The sequence below is a fragment of the Rattus rattus genome, chromosome 10 (genome assembly GCF_011064425.1).
Source record: "Rattus rattus isolate New Zealand chromosome 10, Rrattus_CSIRO_v1, whole genome shotgun sequence".
Classification (NCBI taxonomy): domain Eukaryota; kingdom Metazoa; phylum Chordata; class Mammalia; order Rodentia; family Muridae; genus Rattus; species Rattus rattus.
In genome coordinates, this window is record NC_046163.1 from 60,479,128 (window position 1) to 60,499,040 (window position 19,913).

Below are 19,913 nucleotides of genomic sequence, written 5' to 3' on the forward strand. Positions count from 1 at the left end.
AAAGACTCACCCAAGTGTGAGTGAGGGCTACTCAAGGGAGTGTCACAGTGAATTGTCCTAGCATTAACCACATGTGCTGTGGCTCTCAAGGGACAGCTCAGAAGACTGCCAAGACGCTCCCCTCCCCCCTTTCTTTTTCTTTTGACAACTGGGATTACAGTGAGGCTACGAAGGCCTCACTTGGAATTATAACTTAATCAGATAAAACTGGATGCCAAGGGATTAATTTTTATTATTATTATTATTATTATTATTATTATTATTATTATTATTATTTGGTACATGCTCTTTCCTCCTTGTAGAATTGGGATTTCTAGAGAGAACAGGGTTTAGTGACCAGTATAAGAATGTGTAAGGTCACATTGTGGGTGGCAAATATGGAGTTCGGGAAACCATTAATGGGCGTATGGAAGGCCCACAGGGAAAGGAAGCAACACAGATCGTGCTGAAAGGAGTTACCTTTGACCTTTGCCAAACAGGAACTTCTGGGGCTGAGGATGATGACATGGAGGATCTCAGGTGACACGTAGCACAGATGGAGACACCCCTCATCAGCCTGTACAAGGAGATCACTGATTTACATGTGAAGTCATCCCCAAAACCCTGGGACCCCAAAATGTGTGCAGCTGTGACGGCCATGGCCAGGACCAGGAGCATCATGATGTGGCTTAGAGCCGAGACACCAATGATCGTGTTGCTTGGCTTGTGCCTGAGCGCCTGAAAGAACGTGACCACGGGGAAGCGCGGGAGGATGGAATTGGATGAGATCCCCAAAGTAATTTCAGGGAAAAAAATCATGTCTTATGCCATTGTCACTGTACACTACGTTGTTTCTGTTCACCTCCTGAGGAAAAGGAACACACAGGGCACATCTGAAAGCAATGCTAGAAAAATCAGTTACCACCCACTGCTGTCACCTCTCTCAGCCGCCACTATGGCCGTCACGGGGTGGACGAATCAGGGCTCACCTGTTCTGTCTCCTCGTGTTCTCCAGAAACCACCCCCCCTTTTCTCCTCCCATCACTTTCTGTTCATGGCTGGATTATGTATCCTAATGCTATTTCCCACAGTACGTGTACCTTTTTTTTTTTTTTATTGGATATTTTTTATTTACATTTCAATAGTTATCCCCTTTCCATGTTTTCTGACCATAAGCCCCCTATCCTATCCTCCCTCCCCGTCTTCTATGAAGGTGTTTGCCCTCTCCAGCTATCCCCCTTCCCACTCCCCTGACATTCCCCTGCACTGGGGGGTCCAGCCGTGGCAGGACCAAGGGCTTCACCTCCCATTGGTGCCCAATAAGGCCATCCTCTGCTACATATGCAGCTGGAGCCGTGGGTCTATCCATGTGTACTCTTTGGATGGTGATTTAGTCCCTGGGAGCTCTGGTTGGTTGATATTGTTGTTGTTATGGTGTTGCAAGCCCCTTCAGCTCCTTCAATTCTTTCTCTAACTCCTCCAATGGGAGCCCTGTTCTCAGTTCAATGGTTTGCTGCTAGCATTCGCCTCTGTATTTGTCATGCTCTGGCTGAGCCTCTCAGGAGACAGCTATATCAGCCTCCTGTCAGCATGCATTTCTTGGCTTTATCAATATTATCTAGTTTTGGTGGCTGTATATAAATGGGCTGTATACCCAGGTGACTCTGAATTGCCATTACTTCAGTCTCTGCTCCAAACTTTGTCTCCATATCCCCTCCTGTGAATATTTTTGTTCCCCTTTTAAGAAGGACTGAAGCATCCACACTTTGGTCATCCTCCTTCTTGAGCTTCATGTGGTCTATGGATTGTATCTTTGGTAATCCAAGCTTTTGGGCTAATATCCACTTATCAGTGAGTGCATACCATGTGTGTTTTTCTGTAATTGGGTTACCTCACTCAGGATGATATTTTCTAGTTCCATCCATTTGCCTATGAATTTCATGAAGTCATTGTTTTTGATAGCTGAGTAATATTCCATTGTGTAGGTGTACCACATTTTCTGTATCCATTCCTCTGTGGAAGGGCATCTGGGTTCTTTCCAGCTTCTGGCTATTATAAATAAGGCTGCTATGAACATAGTGGAGCATGTGTATCTTTTTATACAATAAAAGTAGAGCAGATCTTACCTGAACACTGTTTTGTTTTGTTTTGTTTTTCAGGGCAAGAGCAATGTCTTACTTGGTTTTAATCCTCTTCTTTCTCCTTCTTTCCTTTCAAGACAGGGTTTCATGTAGCACTGGCTAGCCCATTTCATCATAAGATCTTGAGAATGTGTCTCCCTCCTAGCACCTTACAGATACCACAGGAGAGTTGTAGTCTAACCTTGTGCATTACAACTAAGACAGCTCTGAGGTACACCCCCCACTGAGGACACTCTTTAGGAAATTTTAAGATAGTCAGGAAAGAAACTGAAACCTATGACACCCACAGCTACAGGAAACACTAGTAATCTCTGATGATGTCATCATCAACACGGAGCTAAGACATAACCAACCCCTTATTACCCGGTATATCATACCCGGCTTTTAATGAAAGTTTACAAGGTGAACTTCCAGCTTTTAATGGAAGTTTACAAGGAGGACTTCCAAGGGTGGATGGCAATTAGGAGCTGCGTCTGTGTGCATGTGAACCAGGGGATGGAGGTGGGGATGGGGTAACAAAGGAAAGCCTCTATTCAAAGGCACCAGCCATCGTAAGTGGGTAATGGGACACTAGAGGTGAACAGGACAGGCAATTACAAGGAGTGAGACCTCATGTGGTTTGCCATCAGGGGAAGAAAAACAGAAGCCAAGTCCTGAAGGGCAGCCAGGTGACCCAGGGAAAGACTGGCACCCTCCCACGAGCCCATCATTCTCACAAGGCTTAGACCCAATTAGGGGACTTGGAGGGATAGTAACTCCCCCTGTATGATGAGACAAGACCGCAGAGCAGGTCTATTTTGTCCCTCCCTGTATTCCATAGGGCTGAGTCTTGACTCCAGCCTGCTTACGACTGAGCTAATCCAGGGATGCCAAAACAGGGAGAAAGGAGAAACAGTCTGAAGAGACTGCTGTGTCTTAGGTGGGAAATGGCCACGGAGCATACTCTAGGTGGGTGGAGTGTGGGTGACAAGGGAATAAGATAGTTATCTGTTGTCGTAGTTGATGATTGGACAATGGTCTGTAGCTTCACCCTTGGTGGCAAGGAGCAGATGTCAACACCTGAAGGTAATTGTGCCGGCTTACAGCTGACGGTTAGAGGGTGGCTAGTCTCCAAAAGGCTACAGAAGAAAGAAGCTTGCTTGCTTTGTACCTCTCGCTCTTCTAGCAAGTCCATTCCTTCACAGGCATTAGAGCTGACATCTTCCAGATTCCCGTGTGTACTGAAGACCAGCTGGGACATCCAGCTTCACGGACTGAACGACTACTGGATTCTTGGTCCTTCTGTTCATAGGCAGCCATTGTTGGATTAGCTGGACCTTTGCCCCTAAGCCATCCTAATAAACCCCCTTTCTCTATACAGAAGGAGATTCATTCTATAAGTTCTATTACTCTAGAGATCCCCGGCTCTCAATGAGGATGGGGGAAACTGGGTAAAAATGGTAGTAAGGGAATGTGGTGTGACAGAGGTGTTGTCTGATACTCTTGTTCATCAGACTGGCCAGAACCATGTTCACCAGACTTAGGGAAGAAATTAATTCTGGATGGACCTTGGAACTGACATGGGGCTTTAGTGGTTTTTGTGGTGTGGCATGATCTTCATGAGGTAGGAGAAGCTGTGGCTATCTGAGTGACTTAAGTTAGCTTGTAAACTGGGTTGCTTAAAAGCAACTTAAAACAAAGCACTTAAACAATCAAGATATGATGAGACACGGGGCAGAGGATGACAAGATGTCTAAGTCACTCAAAGAAAATGTACAAAGAGGGGTTGAGGATTTAGCTCAGTGGTAGAGCGCTTGCCTAGCAAGCGCAAGGCCCTGGGTTCGGTCCTCAGCTCCGGAAAAAAAAAAAAAAGTAGAAAATGTACAAAGATTTGTGTCAAGCTGAACCTCTCCACAGCAAAAAACGATTAATGAAAGCTAGACACTCTCCACCTGAGAACCTGCTCGACATGCTGGCCTGGGGATCAGATAGGAGGTCTTCACTCTCCTTCCTGACCTCCACTGCAAATCCCCCAGTTTCATCCCTAACCCAGTAGCAGAGCACGTACAGGGGACTGTTCTCGCTCTCCAGCTCCACACCCTTAGGACTCCTCTGAATCTTCCTGTGGATTCACTCAGCTCACCCCCCTTCCATCCCATCCCCATTCCTTCACATCTTCCCTAATACCCAGAAACACATTCTACCCAGGACACCTGGTGGCCACATCTGGAAGAGACCCACTGTCAGGTAATCCACAGTCAACACAGTTTCTCAAGATCCAGAGAAGGCAATAAAAAACAAGCAATAAAAACAGTCACCCAACAAAGATAAAATATCAGCACCTGGAATTCACTCAACAAATACTGCTCACTGATGACTCCTGAATGACCATAGGGGTTTTCGTCAGCCTTACACCCACCTGCCTCAGGTCAAGGCTAGACCAAGTTCTATTCTCCACCCACAGTTCTGGAATGTACTGGCTGATAGTCACCTGACCCTCTAGAAAGTCCCAGTTAGAGTTCAAACACGTGTCATGATCTGTCCATGCTTGCTAGCCAATAGATTAAAAGATCAATATGCTCAGCCAATAAGTTTGAACTGTAGCCTTGCTGATGTAACCTATACCCCTAAAAAGTATAAAAACTGCTTGTAGTAGTCATTCAGGATCACCTTCTAGTCACTCGCCTTGAGGGACTAATTGAAGGTTGATCTTGACGCACTGGAAAATAAACCTCTTGCTTTTGCACTGATCTGCATCTCGGTATCTCATTCTGGGGGTGTCTCCCAGTAAGTACCATTGACCGAGGGTCAGAGGTCTTATACTCTCAATGTCAAGTCTCAATTCCCCAGTAAAATAACATGAACTAACAGATTGGATTGGAAAACAGGATCTATCTTTCTGCTGCATCTAAGAAACACACCTCAAAAGCAAGGACAGATATTACCCAACATAGCAAGTGTAGCCATTTTAATATCTGTCAAGATAGGCTTCAAACTCAAACTTGTCAGAAGATGTAAGGAAGAACACTACATACTCATTAACGGAAAAAATAAAAAAAAGCATATTATAATTCTAAACATTTATACACCAAACACAAAGGCACCCACATTCGTAAAAGAAACGCTATTATAGCTAAAATCACATGTTGATCCTCACACATAGTGATCACTTCTATAATCCCCTCTTGCCAATAGAGGGTCATTCAGTCAAAGACTAAACAGAGACATGAAGGAGTTAAGTAACACAATAAATCAAATGGACCTAGCAAAAGTTTACAGAACTTTTCACCTATACACAAAAGAATATTCTTTCTTCTCAGCACCTTATAGAGCCTTCTCCAAAATTAACCAGATGACTGGAAATAAATCGAGTTTCAACAGATACAAGAAAGTTGAAATAGTGGGGTTGGGGATTTAGCTCGGTGGTAGAGCGTTTGCCTAGCAAGCGCAAGGCCCTGGGTTCGGTCCCCAGCTCCAAAAAAAAAGAACAAAAAAAAAAAAAAGTTGAAATAGCACCCTGCATCCTCTCTTATCACCATGGTTTTTAGCTGGATATCAATAACCACAGAAACAATAGAAAGTATACAAATTCATGGAAACTGAGTCACTCTTATCCTCTCTTATCACCATGGTTTTTAGCTGGATATCAATAACCACAGAAACAATAGAAAGTATACAAACTCATGGAAACTGAAATGCTACTGAATGAAAATTGGTTCAAGACCGAAAATACGATGAAACTAAAAAACATTTTTTCTTGTTTCTTTTTTTTTCCTGTGAAAAATGTTTTGCAGGGGCTGGAGAGATGGCTCAGTGGTTAAGAGCACTGACTGACCCCTTCCAGAGGTCCTGAGTTCAATTCTCAGCAACCACATGGTGGCTCACAACCATCTGTAATGGGATCTGATGCCCTCTTCTGGCCTGAAGGTGTATATGCAGATAGAGCTCTCACATATATAAAACCAACCAATCAGTAAATAATTAAATCCTGAAAAACAAAAACAAAATCAGAAAGTTTTATAACTGAATGGAAATGAAAACACGGCGCTCAGAAACCTATGGGATGCAATGAAGGTTGTTCTAAGAGGCACGTTCATAGCAGTGAATGCCTACATAAAACAGAGAAGTGCCGTGTTGGTAACCTGACAGTAGGGCTGAAAACTTGAGAGTGAACACAGACACATCATCAAACAGGAGTAGATGACAGAAAGCAATCAAACACACGGCTGCAATCAATAAAATAGAAACAAAACAAACAAAACAATACAAAGGGTCAATGAGGAGAAGAGTTAGTTCTTGGAGGAAATCACTAAGACGGATAAACCCTTAGCCAAATTAATTTAGGCAAAAGACACAGAGAAAAGATCCAAATTAATAAAATTAAAAACAGACGGGGGTTAGAACAGCAGAGACTGATGAATTCCAGAGGATCACGATCTTCAAAAGTTTGTACTTCACTAAATTGGAAAAACCTAAAGCCTATCAAGTTAGATCAAGATCTGATAAGGAACTTCAGCAGACTTATAACTCCTAGTGAAATAGAAACATAATTAAACGTTACTGGAAATGCCCAGGGCCAGATGGATTCAGCACAGAATTCTACCAGACTTTTGAAGAATTAATGACAGCACTTCTCAACATAATCCATAAAACAGAAAAAGAAGAAACATCACATCACCTTATTATTTTTATGAGACCACGATTACTCTGATACTTAAACTACACAAAGACCCAGCAAAGAAAGAAAATTACAGACCAAATGCCTTTATGGACATAGGTGCTAAATTTCTCAATAAAATACTGGCAAAATGAATACAGCAAAACATCAAAAAGACCATTCACCATGATCAAGTAGGCTTCATCCCAGAGATGCTCGACATACAGAAACCATTAAGTGAAATCCATCACGCAAACACCCTGAAAGACAAAAAACACCTGGTCGTTTCATTAGACGCAGAAAAAGCATTTGACAAAATCCAACACTCCTTCGTGTTACAAGTCCCAGAGAGACTAGGGATACAAGACACATTTGTAAACAAACAAACAAACAAGCAAACAAGTAGTCCACAATCTAAATATAGGGAAACTCAAAGCATTTCTACTAAAATCAGGAACAAGACAAGGTTGAGCGTTCTCTCCATACCCATGCAGTACAGTACTTGAACTCTTTGCCAGATCAATAAGACAACTGAAGAAGATCAGGGGATACAAATAGGAAAGGAAGAGATCAAAGTTTCTTTTATTCCCAGATGATTGAATATGTAAATTACCCTAAAAACCTCACCAGGAAACATCTACAGTTGATAAGCACTTTCAGCAAGGTAGCAGGATACCGGATTAACTCCAAAAATCAGTATCGGGGTTGGGGATTTAGCTCAGCGGTAGAGCGCTTGCCTAGCAAGCGCAAGGCCCTGGGTTTGGTCCCCAGCTCTGAAAAAAAGAAAAAAAAAAAAATCAGTATCCTTCCTACATAGAAATGACAAACAGACTGAGAGAAAAGTCAGGGAACAATACCTTTCACCATAGCCTCAAAAAAAAAAAAAAAAAAAAAAAAAAAAAAAAAAAAAAAAAACCAAAATATCTTGGAATAGTCCTAACCAAGCAAATGAAAGATTCATGGGATAAAAACTTTAAGACAGGGGTTGGGGATTTAGCTCAGTGGTAGAGCGCTTGCCTAACAAGCACAAGGCCCTAGGTTCGGTCCTCAGCTCCGGAAAAAAACAAAACAAAACTTTAAGGCACAGACAAGACACCGAAGAAAGAAATTGAAGAACATATCAGAAGGTGAAAAGATCTCCCATGCTCGTGGATCAGGAGGATCAATATAGAAAACGGCCATCCTACCAAAAGCAGTCTACAGATTCAGGGAATTCCGACACAGTTCTTCACAGAAATTAAAAGAACAATTTTCGGGGTTGGGGACTTGGCTCAGTGGTAGAGCACTTGCCAAGAAAGTGCAAGGCCCTGGGTTCGGGCCCCAGCCCCAAAAAAAAAAAAAAAAAAAAAAAAAGGACAATTTTCAGCTTTGTGTGAAAATGCACACACACAAAAAATCCTGTTAGAAACTATTCTGAAAGATGAAAGGACTGCTGGAGATATCATCCTCCCTGACCTCAGCTGGTACTAAAGAGCTATAGTAATAATAATGATAATGATAATAATAATAATAGCATGGTATTGGCATAAAAGATATATATATATACCCATGGAGTTGAAGACCCAGACACAAGTCCATAGAACTGTGGAAACCTGATTTTTAACAAGAAGCAAAAAAACACACACTGGAAAGAAAAGACAGAATAGATGTTAAGAACAGTGAATAAATGGGTCCTTGTGAAATTGAGAAGCTTCTGTATGGCCAAGGACACTGTCACTGGGTCAAGGTAGCAGGATATGGAATGGGAAAAGTTTACTAATTACATATCCCATTCAGAGTTAATATCTAAAATTTATAAAGAATTCAGAGAGCTGGACATCAAGAAAGTAACCCAACTAAAATGGGCCACACCTGCCCCAATAAGTGCAGAACTTAACAGGGTTTACAAAATGAAATAATGAAACTTGCATCCATTTAACATGGATGACATTAAATAAAATCATCAGCCAGGTGGTGGTGCACACCTTTAACCCCAGCACTGGGGAGGCAGAGGCAAGTGGATCTCCATGAGTTCGAGGCCAGCTGGTCTATAGGGTGAGTTTTGGGATATTGAAGACTTTTCCGACACCCCACCCCCGCCCCGTGATGGTTTGAATATGCTGTGCCCAGGAAATGGCACTGTTAGAAAGTATGGCCCTGTTGGAGTAGGTGTGTCACTGTGGGCGTGGGCTTTAAGACCTTCATCCTAGCTGCCTAGAAGCCAGTTTTCCACTAGCAGCCTTCAGACGGAGATGTAGAACTCTCAGCTCTGCCTACACCATGCCTGCCTGTATGTTGCCCTGCTCCCACCTTGATGATATTGGACTGAACCTCTGAACCTGTAAGCCATCCCCGATTAAACGTTGTCCTTTATAAGACTTGCCTTGGTCATGGTATCTGCTCACAGCAGTAAAACCCTAAGGCACCTATTACAACCAAAGTCTCTTAAAATATATACATACACGAAAGAAATCCAAATGGAATCATTAAATAACAGGGGAGACAAAGACCGTAATGGGCATCTCTCACCACCAAGTAAAATCTCCAGTTCCGGGAAAGGATTACATGTGATTGAGTTTTTGGCCACATGGGTGCCATGGATACCCACAAATAATTCAGGTAACTGTCGAGTGTTTGGTTGATCTTCATAAGCTGATGGTAAGAGTAAGATCCTGTTGTTGAAGACAACACTGCTATAACTCATGGAACATGGAGAAGTAGAACTGGTGTCTACCTAGAGCCTTCACCTGGTCTAGCTAGTACTCTTACTGAAAGGTGTTCTGAAAGGCACTCTGCGTGCCTCAGTCCTCTGATATACAAGGGTGACCTGCTGGTGTGGTCTGCTGGTGTAATAGAGGCACAAGCATGGAAGTAACCACTATCTGATTGGATTTATGGCCCTCTCTATGAATTAGAACCCATGCCTGACACTGCACAGGTGATTGGCTATACCGATGGGCGGGCCCCTAGCCCAGCGGTAGATAGCCAACATGAAACTAACTCAAAGGTGTTTTTGGAGACTTTTTTTTTTTTTTTTTTTTGTGGCGCTCTCTCTCTCTCTCTCTGTCTCTCTTTTCAAGATTTATTTATTTATTATATATAAGTACATTGTAGCTGTCTTCAGACACACCAGAAGAGGGCATCAGATCCCATTACAGATGGTTGTGAGCCACCATGTGGTTGCTGGGAATTGAACTCAGGACCTCTGGAAGAGCAGTCAGTGCTCTTAACCACTGAGCCATTTCTCCAGCCTTATTTTTTTTTCTTACTGGTCTTTTGCTTGAGTATTATGGTTCTGATTCTAAGTTTTTATGGTGTGTGTGTGTGTGTGTGTGTGTGTGTGTGTGTGTGTGTGTTGTGCATTTCTCAAGCTTTGTTAGGTTTTCTTTTTTCTCTTTTTGTTTTGTTTTATTCTTGTTTGTTTTTCTTTTTATTTCCATGTTTCTTAAGAGAAAAAGAAGGCAGAATGAGTGAGGTTAGAAGAGAGGGGAAGTTATGAGGATCTGAGATGAAAGAGGGAACCATGATAAGAATATGTTGTATGAAAAACAATGTTTCCTTCTTTCTTTCTCTCTTTCTTTCTTTCTTTCTTCCTTTCTTTCTTTCTTTCCTCCCTTCCTTCCTTCTTTCTTTCCTTCCTTCCTTCTTTCTTTCTCATCCCCCTCCCTTTCCCTCCCCTTTCCTCCTTCTCCCCTCCCCCCTCCTACTTCTTCAAGATAGGGTTTCTCCGTGTAGCTCTGGCTGTCATTCTGTGCTACATGGACAGTCCCATAAAGATGGTATGTTTTGTAGGATCTACCCCAGGACTGAAGTCTTCCCCTCTCTTCAAAAGGAAGTAAAAAACACTCCATAAAATGGAATCTCCTAGGGCAAGACAGAACCTGAAAAAACATTTTTATGTAATATTGAGTGATTTAGAGCTGGGCACAGCCTGTTCTCAATGCACTGCCACCCCAAATGCCCCAGAGGGCATGGGTGAGACAAGCTTCCCTGTCAAGCAAGTTGGTTGGGAAGTGCATCAGGGCCTCTCCTTTCTGCCCTCAACTCTGTCCCGTGGTGTGATGGGTGTGTGTGTGTGTGTGTGTGTGTGTGTGTGTGTGTGTGTGTGTCTATTGTACGAGTAAGTAAGCACACACAATGCCATGCACGCTGCTCTTATCGTCACGGTGTTGCTTTTACACTGCCCATTGTCAGACCATGGACTTGGAGCATGAACATGAGCTTGGAGCACCGTCCACTTCTTCTTGTGCCGGAAGAGAGGCATGTGATATGCAAACCAGACAGATTTGCTTGTGTTTCGGTAAGCCTATTCTTCCGGTTCATTGGAACTCATACCCTGGAGCAATTTTATACTTCCTTCAGATGCAATTTCAGTGCCGCTGGCTAAATTGTTTCAGCTCTAAGTGTGAGGAATGAAGGCTCCAAACATCTTCCTTAAAGATAAACTCTTGCAGGAAATAAAGTAATAGAAAAGTCACCTAAAAGGAGTGACTTTCAGCGAAACAAAGAACATGTTTGGGTGGGGGTGGGGTTTGGTTACAAACCAAACAATTCATGATTTCACCAATATTATGAGGAGAGTAGGGCAGGCAAGACATAGCTCTCACCTCTGAGGAGATGGCTTTTGTCTTCTGTTCTTGTTTCGTGTTGCTGGGGGTAAAGTCCAAGCCCTTGTGCCTGTCAGGTGAGCGCTCTTTCTAACCTGTGAGCACATCTCTGCTTGTGTTTTGGCATGAGTGGCTTCTAGGTGAGTAGCTAAGGGACCATTAGAACACGAGCAACAGGGACATTAGTTTACTCCCGAGGAGGGAAAATGAATGAATGTGAATGAGAAGCCTGGAGAGTTCAACTATAGAAAGAAGAAAAATCAAGAAGAAAAGGTGTGACAATATGAACAGTGCTTACCCTGGACTGGGAGGACGGGCTGCCTTCTATCAGCCAACATCTATGCTCTCCCTCCCCAGGCCTTTCCTTTCCTATAAAATGTTAGGAACCACCCCTCTCACAAGGTATTATAAATATGTATAAAAGGCCTCTGGGTCGTCTCCTTCTCTCCTGAATTCACACAAATGACTTGCAGAAAAGTAATGTACGAACTGGTGTTTGAGGGGTACTAAGTGGTGGCACACACCTAGAACCCCAGCCCTCTGGAAGGGAAGACAGGAGGATCAGAAGTTCAAGGCCAGCCTCGGCTACATAGTGAATCTGAAGCCAGACTTTATTAAATAAGAACTTGTTGAATAATAATAATGATCTAATAATAATAATTATAATAATAAGTTTGTAAAGAAAATGCAGGTGCTTGCTTCAGGAGGTTAAGGTCCAATGACTTTCTTTCTTTCCTTCCTTCCTTCCTTCCTTCCTTCCTTCCTTCCTTTTTTCTTTCTTTCTGTGAGTGCTCTGTCTGCATGCAAAAACAGGGCACCACATCCCATTATAGACACTAAGGAATCTTCAGGTGGTACTGGGAGTTGAACTCAAGTCCTCTGGAAGAGAAGCCAGTGCTCTTAACCTTTGAACCATCTACCCAGCATCTCTTCAGCCCCCTAAATGTGCAGCCCAGGGTGACCTAGAACTCCTGCCTCTGCCTCTTTCAGGAAATCTTATTGGAGTGTGCCATCACAACTGGCTAGATGACTTAAAAAGGAGATAGAAAAGAAGGAGAAGGAGGAGGAGGAAAAGCAGAAGAAGAAGAAGAAGAAGAAGAAGAAGAAGAAGAAGAAGAAGAAGAAGAAGAAGAAGAAGAAGAAGAAGAAGAAGAAGGAGAAGAAGAAGAAGCAGAAGGAGGAGGAGGAAGAGGAGGAGGAGGAGCAGCTTTCCATCAAGAAATAACCTGCCCAGATGGGAATCTCTCACCCACTGTCTCACAGTACCCCACCCCCAGCCCTGGCATCCCCCACAAAGCCATCAGTACCCCTGAGCATATCCTTCCACCATGACCAGGGGATCTGAGACAACAGCTCTCACCCGTTGAGTTCTTTCTGTTCACAGTTTTACCCCTCAGCTTTCAGTAGAGCTCCTGGCAGAGACCTGGCTTCAGGTGCCATGCTCACCGGCATTCCGAGAAGCAACATCATCTGTACAGAGATGGCAAACTGAACTCAGTCACAGTGTTGGCCAAGGCTGGACAGAGAGGGTCTCCGTCTGTCTCCAACTTGCCACGGCTGTGTCCTAACTTAGGGAGAAGATGAGGCAAATGCGCGTGTGGAGACTTAGTCTCTCTTAGGTCCTCAGGGCTCCATCCCTACTCTTCATGTGGTAATTCCTAGAGGCGCCTAATCACAAGGCCCCAGCACAGACCCTGAGATGGCAGTAATCCCAGGGACACACCCATTAGACAAGTTCTCACTCTGCACTGAGAACCGAGGCGTCAGAACTGAAACGACTTGGCTTTGTGTTACATTCGGGGTGAGTTTAACAAGAGGCCTTGCTTTGCGTTTCCATCTAAGGCAAAGGATGCAATTCTGTGATTCTGCCTTCCACTAAGTCTCGTGACAACGAGCGAAACCAGACCCAGGCTAAAGCTGCGACTGGCAAAAAGGCAGCAGCTGCTTCTATTAGCTGAGATGGAGCGTTCGGTCAGCTTGTGCGTGGCTGGTCAGAGGGCAGCTTTGTGGACCTCTCTCTTTCCATCACAGTTCTGGGGACCAAGCTCAGGTTGTTAGGCTGTGTGACAAATTCCCAGGTCCTCACTTTTCTGGCTCATATGTATGTGCATAAGCACATGTGAGTGTCGTAGAGGCTTTGAAACCAGAGAGAGCCACAGTGGCACAGATGGCCGTACTGGCGAGTACACACACACACACACACACACACACACACACACACACACACACACACACACACACACATCAAGAGCAACAAGACAGAGCAGGGAATGAGAAGTGAGCCCATATTGGTACGACATCTTACTGTTGGGCAAAGTTGAGGAGGACAACCAGCCCACTCAATAGCCAGTGTTAGCAAAACAGATACATACCCACAGAAGAAGAAAATGGGGTCCCTAACTCTGAACTTGAGCACAAATCAGCCTTTAAATGACCTTAAATTTAAAATCTAAGATGCTCAAACTGCTATAGGAGACACAGCATGTACACTTTGAAAACAGGTATGGGGTGCGGAGGTGCACCCCAGACAGAGGAGAAGCAGGCCTATCTCTGAGAGTTCAAGGCCAGCCTTCCACACCAAGTTCCAGGACCACCAGGGCTTCATAGAGACCCTGCTGAGAGAGAGAGAGAGAGAGAGAGAGAGAGAGAGAGAGAGAGAGAGAGAGAGATCAGAGAGAGGCTGGAGAGATGCTCAGAGGTTAAGGGCACTGGGTACTTCTGCTGACGACATGAGTTTGGTTCCTAAACTCCATAAGGCAGCTCACTACTGTTCATACCTTTACTTCTGGAGGATCAAACACAGTCATTCCTCTGCCTCCACTGGTCTCCAGGGGCACCAGGCATGCATGTGGTACATTGACATACACACAGACAAAAACACTTGTCCAAATAAAGCAAGACAACAACAACAGTAATAATAGTAATGGGAAGAAATATTAAACGGAAAGAAGGTCTACACATTTAACGACACGGGAGTAGCCAATAGGCCCGTTAGAGTGGAAAGCATCGGCCCAGGAAAGGCAGTGCTCAGCAGAGTGAGCAGAGAGCCCACGGAACAGGAAAAAGCCGGCCAGCTATACATCAAATGGGCGGCTGATAACCGTAATAAAGAAATAACAGCAGAAATCAGCTGGACAGTGGGGGTGCATGCCTTTGATCCCAGCACATGGGAGGCGGAGGCAGGTGGATCTCTGAGTTCGGGACCAGCCTGGTTGACAGAGGGAGCTCCAGGACAGCCAGGGCCACACAGAGAACCCCAGCTGGAAAAATACAACAAAATGAAGCACCTGATAAAAATCAAGGACTATAAAAAGTAAAACTGACCGTCAGCAAATGGGCTGAGGAGGACACCCCACACAAGTGTGAACCAAAGCCTGGATTCTAACTTCCTAGGAGACTGCCTTCCTTCGTTTTTTCTACAAGGCCATTTGGCTCAGCTTGCTGTGGTCACTGAATTGTTTGACCCGTTCTTAGAGCCTTTAATAAGTAACCGAGCTGTGGGGCAGGCGAAGTCAACTGAGTGTAAGAGTATTCAAATGTTGCAATAAACAACTTCCCTAAAATACTTGTAACATTTTTATGAGCCTACTCTTGTTAGACAAGCACTTTTATGAACCACACCCCTAGCTTTACAAACTTTTAATATGCCATTACAATTGGGTGTACACACACACACACACACACACACACACACACACACACACACTAATCTTGGCATGGACAAAGCTAGTAGGAAGAGACAAGCTTGTCCTTCTGTTTGGCTATCAGATTTTTGGGCAGTATTTTCCCTCAAAGAATTAGAATCCCTCCAGGGAGTTTATGCTGGGAGAAAGATACAGTTAGAGGAGGAGTTTGCCTCTCAGGAAGAGTTTTCACAGTCCTGAGAGATCATCGGATCATTTTTCAGACAGGGCTGGAGCCCAGGCTCAACAATGGGAGAGACTATACCTTGACCAGAATTGCTCAGTTATACACACATTTTGCCCCCTCTAGAGCTCTCATGTCAGGACACTAAAGATGGGCTGGGGGTGGGGGTTGTCACGAGTCCTCTTGTTTTTTCTTCCAAACGTGGACATCTCGGCTAAATCTCTTCTGCTTTTCACTATAACTTGCTTCTTTCATGGCCAATGAGGTCTGATGGTTGAATATCCTACATAGGGTTTCTGTTGCTGTGATGAACCATGGCCCAGAGAAACTTGGAGGGGAGAGGGTTCATTGTGCATACCACAGTCCTTCGAGGAAAGTCAGGCAGAAACTCAAACAGGTTAGGAACCTGAAGGCAGGAGCTGAGGCAGAGACCATGGAGAGATGCTGCTTCCTGCCTTGCTCCTTACGGCTCCCTCAGCCTGCTCCCTCACAGTACCCAGGGGCATCAGCCCAGGGATGGCACCACACAATGGGCTGGACCCTCCCCCGTCAGTCACTGACTAAGAAAATGCCCTGTAATTTTGCCTGCAGCCTGACCTTAGGGAGGCATTTTCTCAACCGAGGCCGCATCCTCTCCAATGACCCTAGGTGTGTCAAGATGACATAAACCATATAGAGAACATGTCTTGCTATGCCAGCCAGGATCTAACAAGACCAAACTAGACTGCATAGCGACACCCTATCCTAGGTTAATTTCTGTTGCTCTGAAAAAAAGTCCTGACCAAAAACAGCTTTGGGAAGGAAAGGGTCTATTTTGGTTTATAAATCCTGGGTCACGGCCCACTGGGGAAAGATGAGGCAAAGGGTAAAGGGCAAAAGGCAAAGGTCAGGAACCTGGGGGGGAGGAGCTGATGCAAAAATCAGGCAGTAGTGCTTTCTTATGTGGTACCCAGGATCACCACCCTAGGGGTGTCACTGTCCGTAATAAAGCTGGATCCTTCCACAGCAATCATCAATATAAAAAGGAAGGTGCACCACAGTCTTGCCCGAAGGCCACAGGCCAATCTAGTAGGGACATTTTCTCAATTGAGGCTTGTCTTAGTCAGGGTTTCTATTCCTGCACGAACATCATGACCAAGAAGAAAGTAGGGGAGGAAAGGGTTGATTCAGCTTACACTGCCACATTGCTGTTCATCACCAAAAGAAGTCAGGACTGGAACTCACGCAGGTCAGGAAGCAGGAGCTGATGCAGAGGCCATGGAGGGATGTTTCTTACTGGCTTGCTTCCCCTGGCTTGCTCAGCTTGCTCTCTTATAGAACCCAGGACCACCAGCCCAGGGACAGCACCGCCCACAATGGACTGGGTCCTCCCCCTTTGATCACTAAATGAGAAAATGCTTACAGCTGGGTCTCATGGAGGCATTTCCTTAAGGGAGGCTCCTCTCTCTGTGATAACTCCAGTGTGTGTCAAGTTGACACACAAAATTAGCCTGTATAAGGTTTCTTTTCCAAAAGGACTTCAGTTTATATCAAGTTGACACAAAGTTAGCCAGCACAGGGAGGAAGGATTTACTTTAGCTTATAAGTCCAGGTTACAGTCCCTGATTTCAGAGACGCCATGGCCAAAACTGAAGCTCTTGGTCACATCGCATTCATGGTCAAGAGCAGAGAGAAATGGATGTACCCGTGCTGCCTGCTTGCTACATTTGATTAAGTTTCCTCAGGTCTGTATAGTTCAAGATCCTCTCCTTACCCTGGGAATGGTGCTGTTCTCAGTGAGCTTGGTCTTCCTACATTAGTTAACAATCAAGGCAATCCCCCACAGACAGGCACACAGGCCAACTGAGTCTAGGAATCCCTCCTTTAGCTTCACTTCCCGAGTGATTCTATGATGTGTTAACACTTAATATAAACCATCACAACTGTGTGTCCCCCTCCCCATTAACATATGATAGTTCTAGTAGAGAATAAATAGAAAACACTTGTTTTCATATTTAGTTGAGCACTTAGGCTGTAATGATAAAAGGATTCATCAGTTGTCTTTGTCTCTTTCTTTCTTTCTTTCTTTCTTTCTTTCTTTCTTTCTTTCTTTCTTGAGACAGGGTTTCTCTGTGTGGCCTTGGCTGTCCTGGAACTTGCTATGTGGACCAGCCTGGCCTCAAACTCAGAGATCCACCTGCTTCTGTCTCACGAGTGCTGGGATTAAAGGTGAGCGTCACCACGCCTGGCTTTATCAGCTGCCTTTTCTGTTTGCAAAGTGTTGACGCTCCAAGAGTCATCAGATGCAGAGCGATCCCCGTTCCACCAATAAAGGGAAACATGTCACTTTCTGTCACTTTATTTTTTAATTACTTTCCCCCCCCTAAAGGGTAACTGTTGTAAGAATTTGAAAACTTCTGAAAGAATTTATTTTCTCAAAGGGCTGAACTGCCGTTTTTTTCCGAAAATGGTCGCATTCCATCACTGTTGTTCTTGTGTTTCCTCACATACTGAACATTCTTCAACCAATGATTTTTCTTGAACGAAGGGTATCAGGCAGGGAAGCATAGGGAATAGCTCAGCCCCTCCCGGGACTCCATCTGCTTTGGACTCCGCACACCTTTCTGAAAACTAACAACCGTGGACCCTCAATTGCATGCAGTATTCACATATATCTTTCTTTGAACACTGTCCCCAGTAATTTGTGGGCAACCTAGGACCTCCACCTGTATTAAACTGTATGCGCGCCCACTCCAAACAATGGGATAAGTTTCCATCTCCTAAGGACCACCCAATGTAGGTGGCTTCTATTCATTCCTACTCCAGGGAGATCTGGGTACCAGGCTAGAGGAAGCCATTTATCTTTAAACTAGTTTTAGGTGCTTGTCCACTAAGGTAAATTGTATACTCTGAAATAACTCTCATGATTATGCACATTGTCATGTATATGATTAAAATCAGATGCATTGTGGGAAGGGACACGTGTAACATGAGCAAAATCTTACAAAATATGTCTATCAAAACACAGAACTGCCCCTATGTACCCCTAAGCAACCAAACCCTCCCTTGAATTCCATAAATAAAGCCCCAGACAATAGTCAGCAGGCCTTTGAGTAGTCTTAGTCACCTGCTGTTGTCACTCTTAACAGTACACGTCTTTCTAATCTGCACAAATGCTTCACTTTTTAAATAAACGTTACCTATTACTTTGAAATTTTCTTTGCACTTTTTTTTTAATTCCTTGAATAAGAGGCCAAGAACCTGGAACAACCACCAGTAACGAGCATTGAAAGCTTGTGGCTGCCCTAACAGGCCCATGTGAGGACATTTCTTCTCTGGGTCCTCAAGAGGAGCACACGGTCAAGCGCTGCTCAGTGTCTTAAGTTACATTCTGCCAGTACTCCATGGGGAGGGGCCAGTTTGAACCGGCCTGTTCTGCACAGTGAATTTCAAAGCAGTCAGAATTGCAGGGTGAAACATTGTCTCAATTTGCGACCACCCCAGCAAGAACAAAACAAATTAGCCAATTTTAGAAAAGGTCAGAGAAATGCTCTCCCAGCAAATACCCATCTTGACCCAGAGTAGAGTTTAGGTGATGGGAAACACACAGGGTAAAGTGTCCCTGATTAAGGTAATCCCTGATGCATTTGTTCCTTATGACTGAACTTTTGACTTAGACAGAGCCTTTGAGGTAAAGGTCTAAGACCATGAAGGATAAGAGGTGGGAGACACCAAGTGCTGTCAAGGTTAGGTCGAGAGGTACTTTTGAACACAAACACTTCATAATAGCTCCCGCCCCTGGGGCAGTTTCCAATTTCCAATCCAGTCTCTTCCAGTAATGCACAGAGATGCTCACTATGGTGGCGTTAGCAAGGATGATCTTTCACATTGACGTTACTTTGAATGCTCCAACCCTTCATATAAATCCCTGTGGTGTACTCACTGACATTATGCAAGCAAGTTTCTTTCTCTCTTCCCAAACAGACCATGGGATCATATACTTTTCTTGATAGTAAAATGGTTTTATTATTAGAACTTCAGAGTCTGAGGCAGGTGGATTGCTGTGTGTTCAAGACCAGCCTGGGCTACACAGTGAGACTCTACCCTCCCACCCCACAGAAACCCCAACTCCAAAAAAAGAATGTCTTTTGCTGACATACATCAATCAACACAGGGAACACAGAGCCTGCTGCCTGTCTGCATTTCTGCCTGCGTCTCACATCTGTGTCTTTTATTTTGGGTCATGTACTTTTTGTTCTTTCTGTGCACAGATGTGTTAGTCACTCTAGGAGTGGCTGTCTAGAAATTGCTAACGCCAAATTGCTATCTGATTCCCCTTCAGTGTTTGAAAGCACAGAGATGAGGAAATGACACACTTTCCTATTGTCCTATGATTTATAACCCCCGAAAGCCACCTAAAGGTTTCTATTGTTGTCCTGAGCCTGTAGTCACCTGGGATCTGAGAATGAGAGCACATCTCGACAGACCAGACCCTACACACCCGTGAAACTGAGGTTGCACCATGAAACAAGGACACTTGTCCCTTTGAGAAATAAGGGCTACTGCAGAGCACGTAGACTGGGGGGTGGGGAGGAGGGATGCTCCACCACCACCTGGCCTACATGGTAGCATCTTCAACCTGTCGTGCTTAGCAGTCTACAGAATTCCCTGCTAGCATCTCCCTTCCACACTGACATTTCACACTAAGATAAAGATTTATTTATT

At 44.3% G+C, this 19,913-nt stretch overlaps 1 pseudogene; it reads right to left on the reverse strand.

Moving 5' to 3' along the window:
* Positions 1-313: 313 nt before the first annotated feature.
* On the reverse strand, positions 314-12,794 carry LOC116910929 (annotated as a pseudogene).
* Between the last annotated feature and the right edge of the window lie 7,119 nt (positions 12,795-19,913).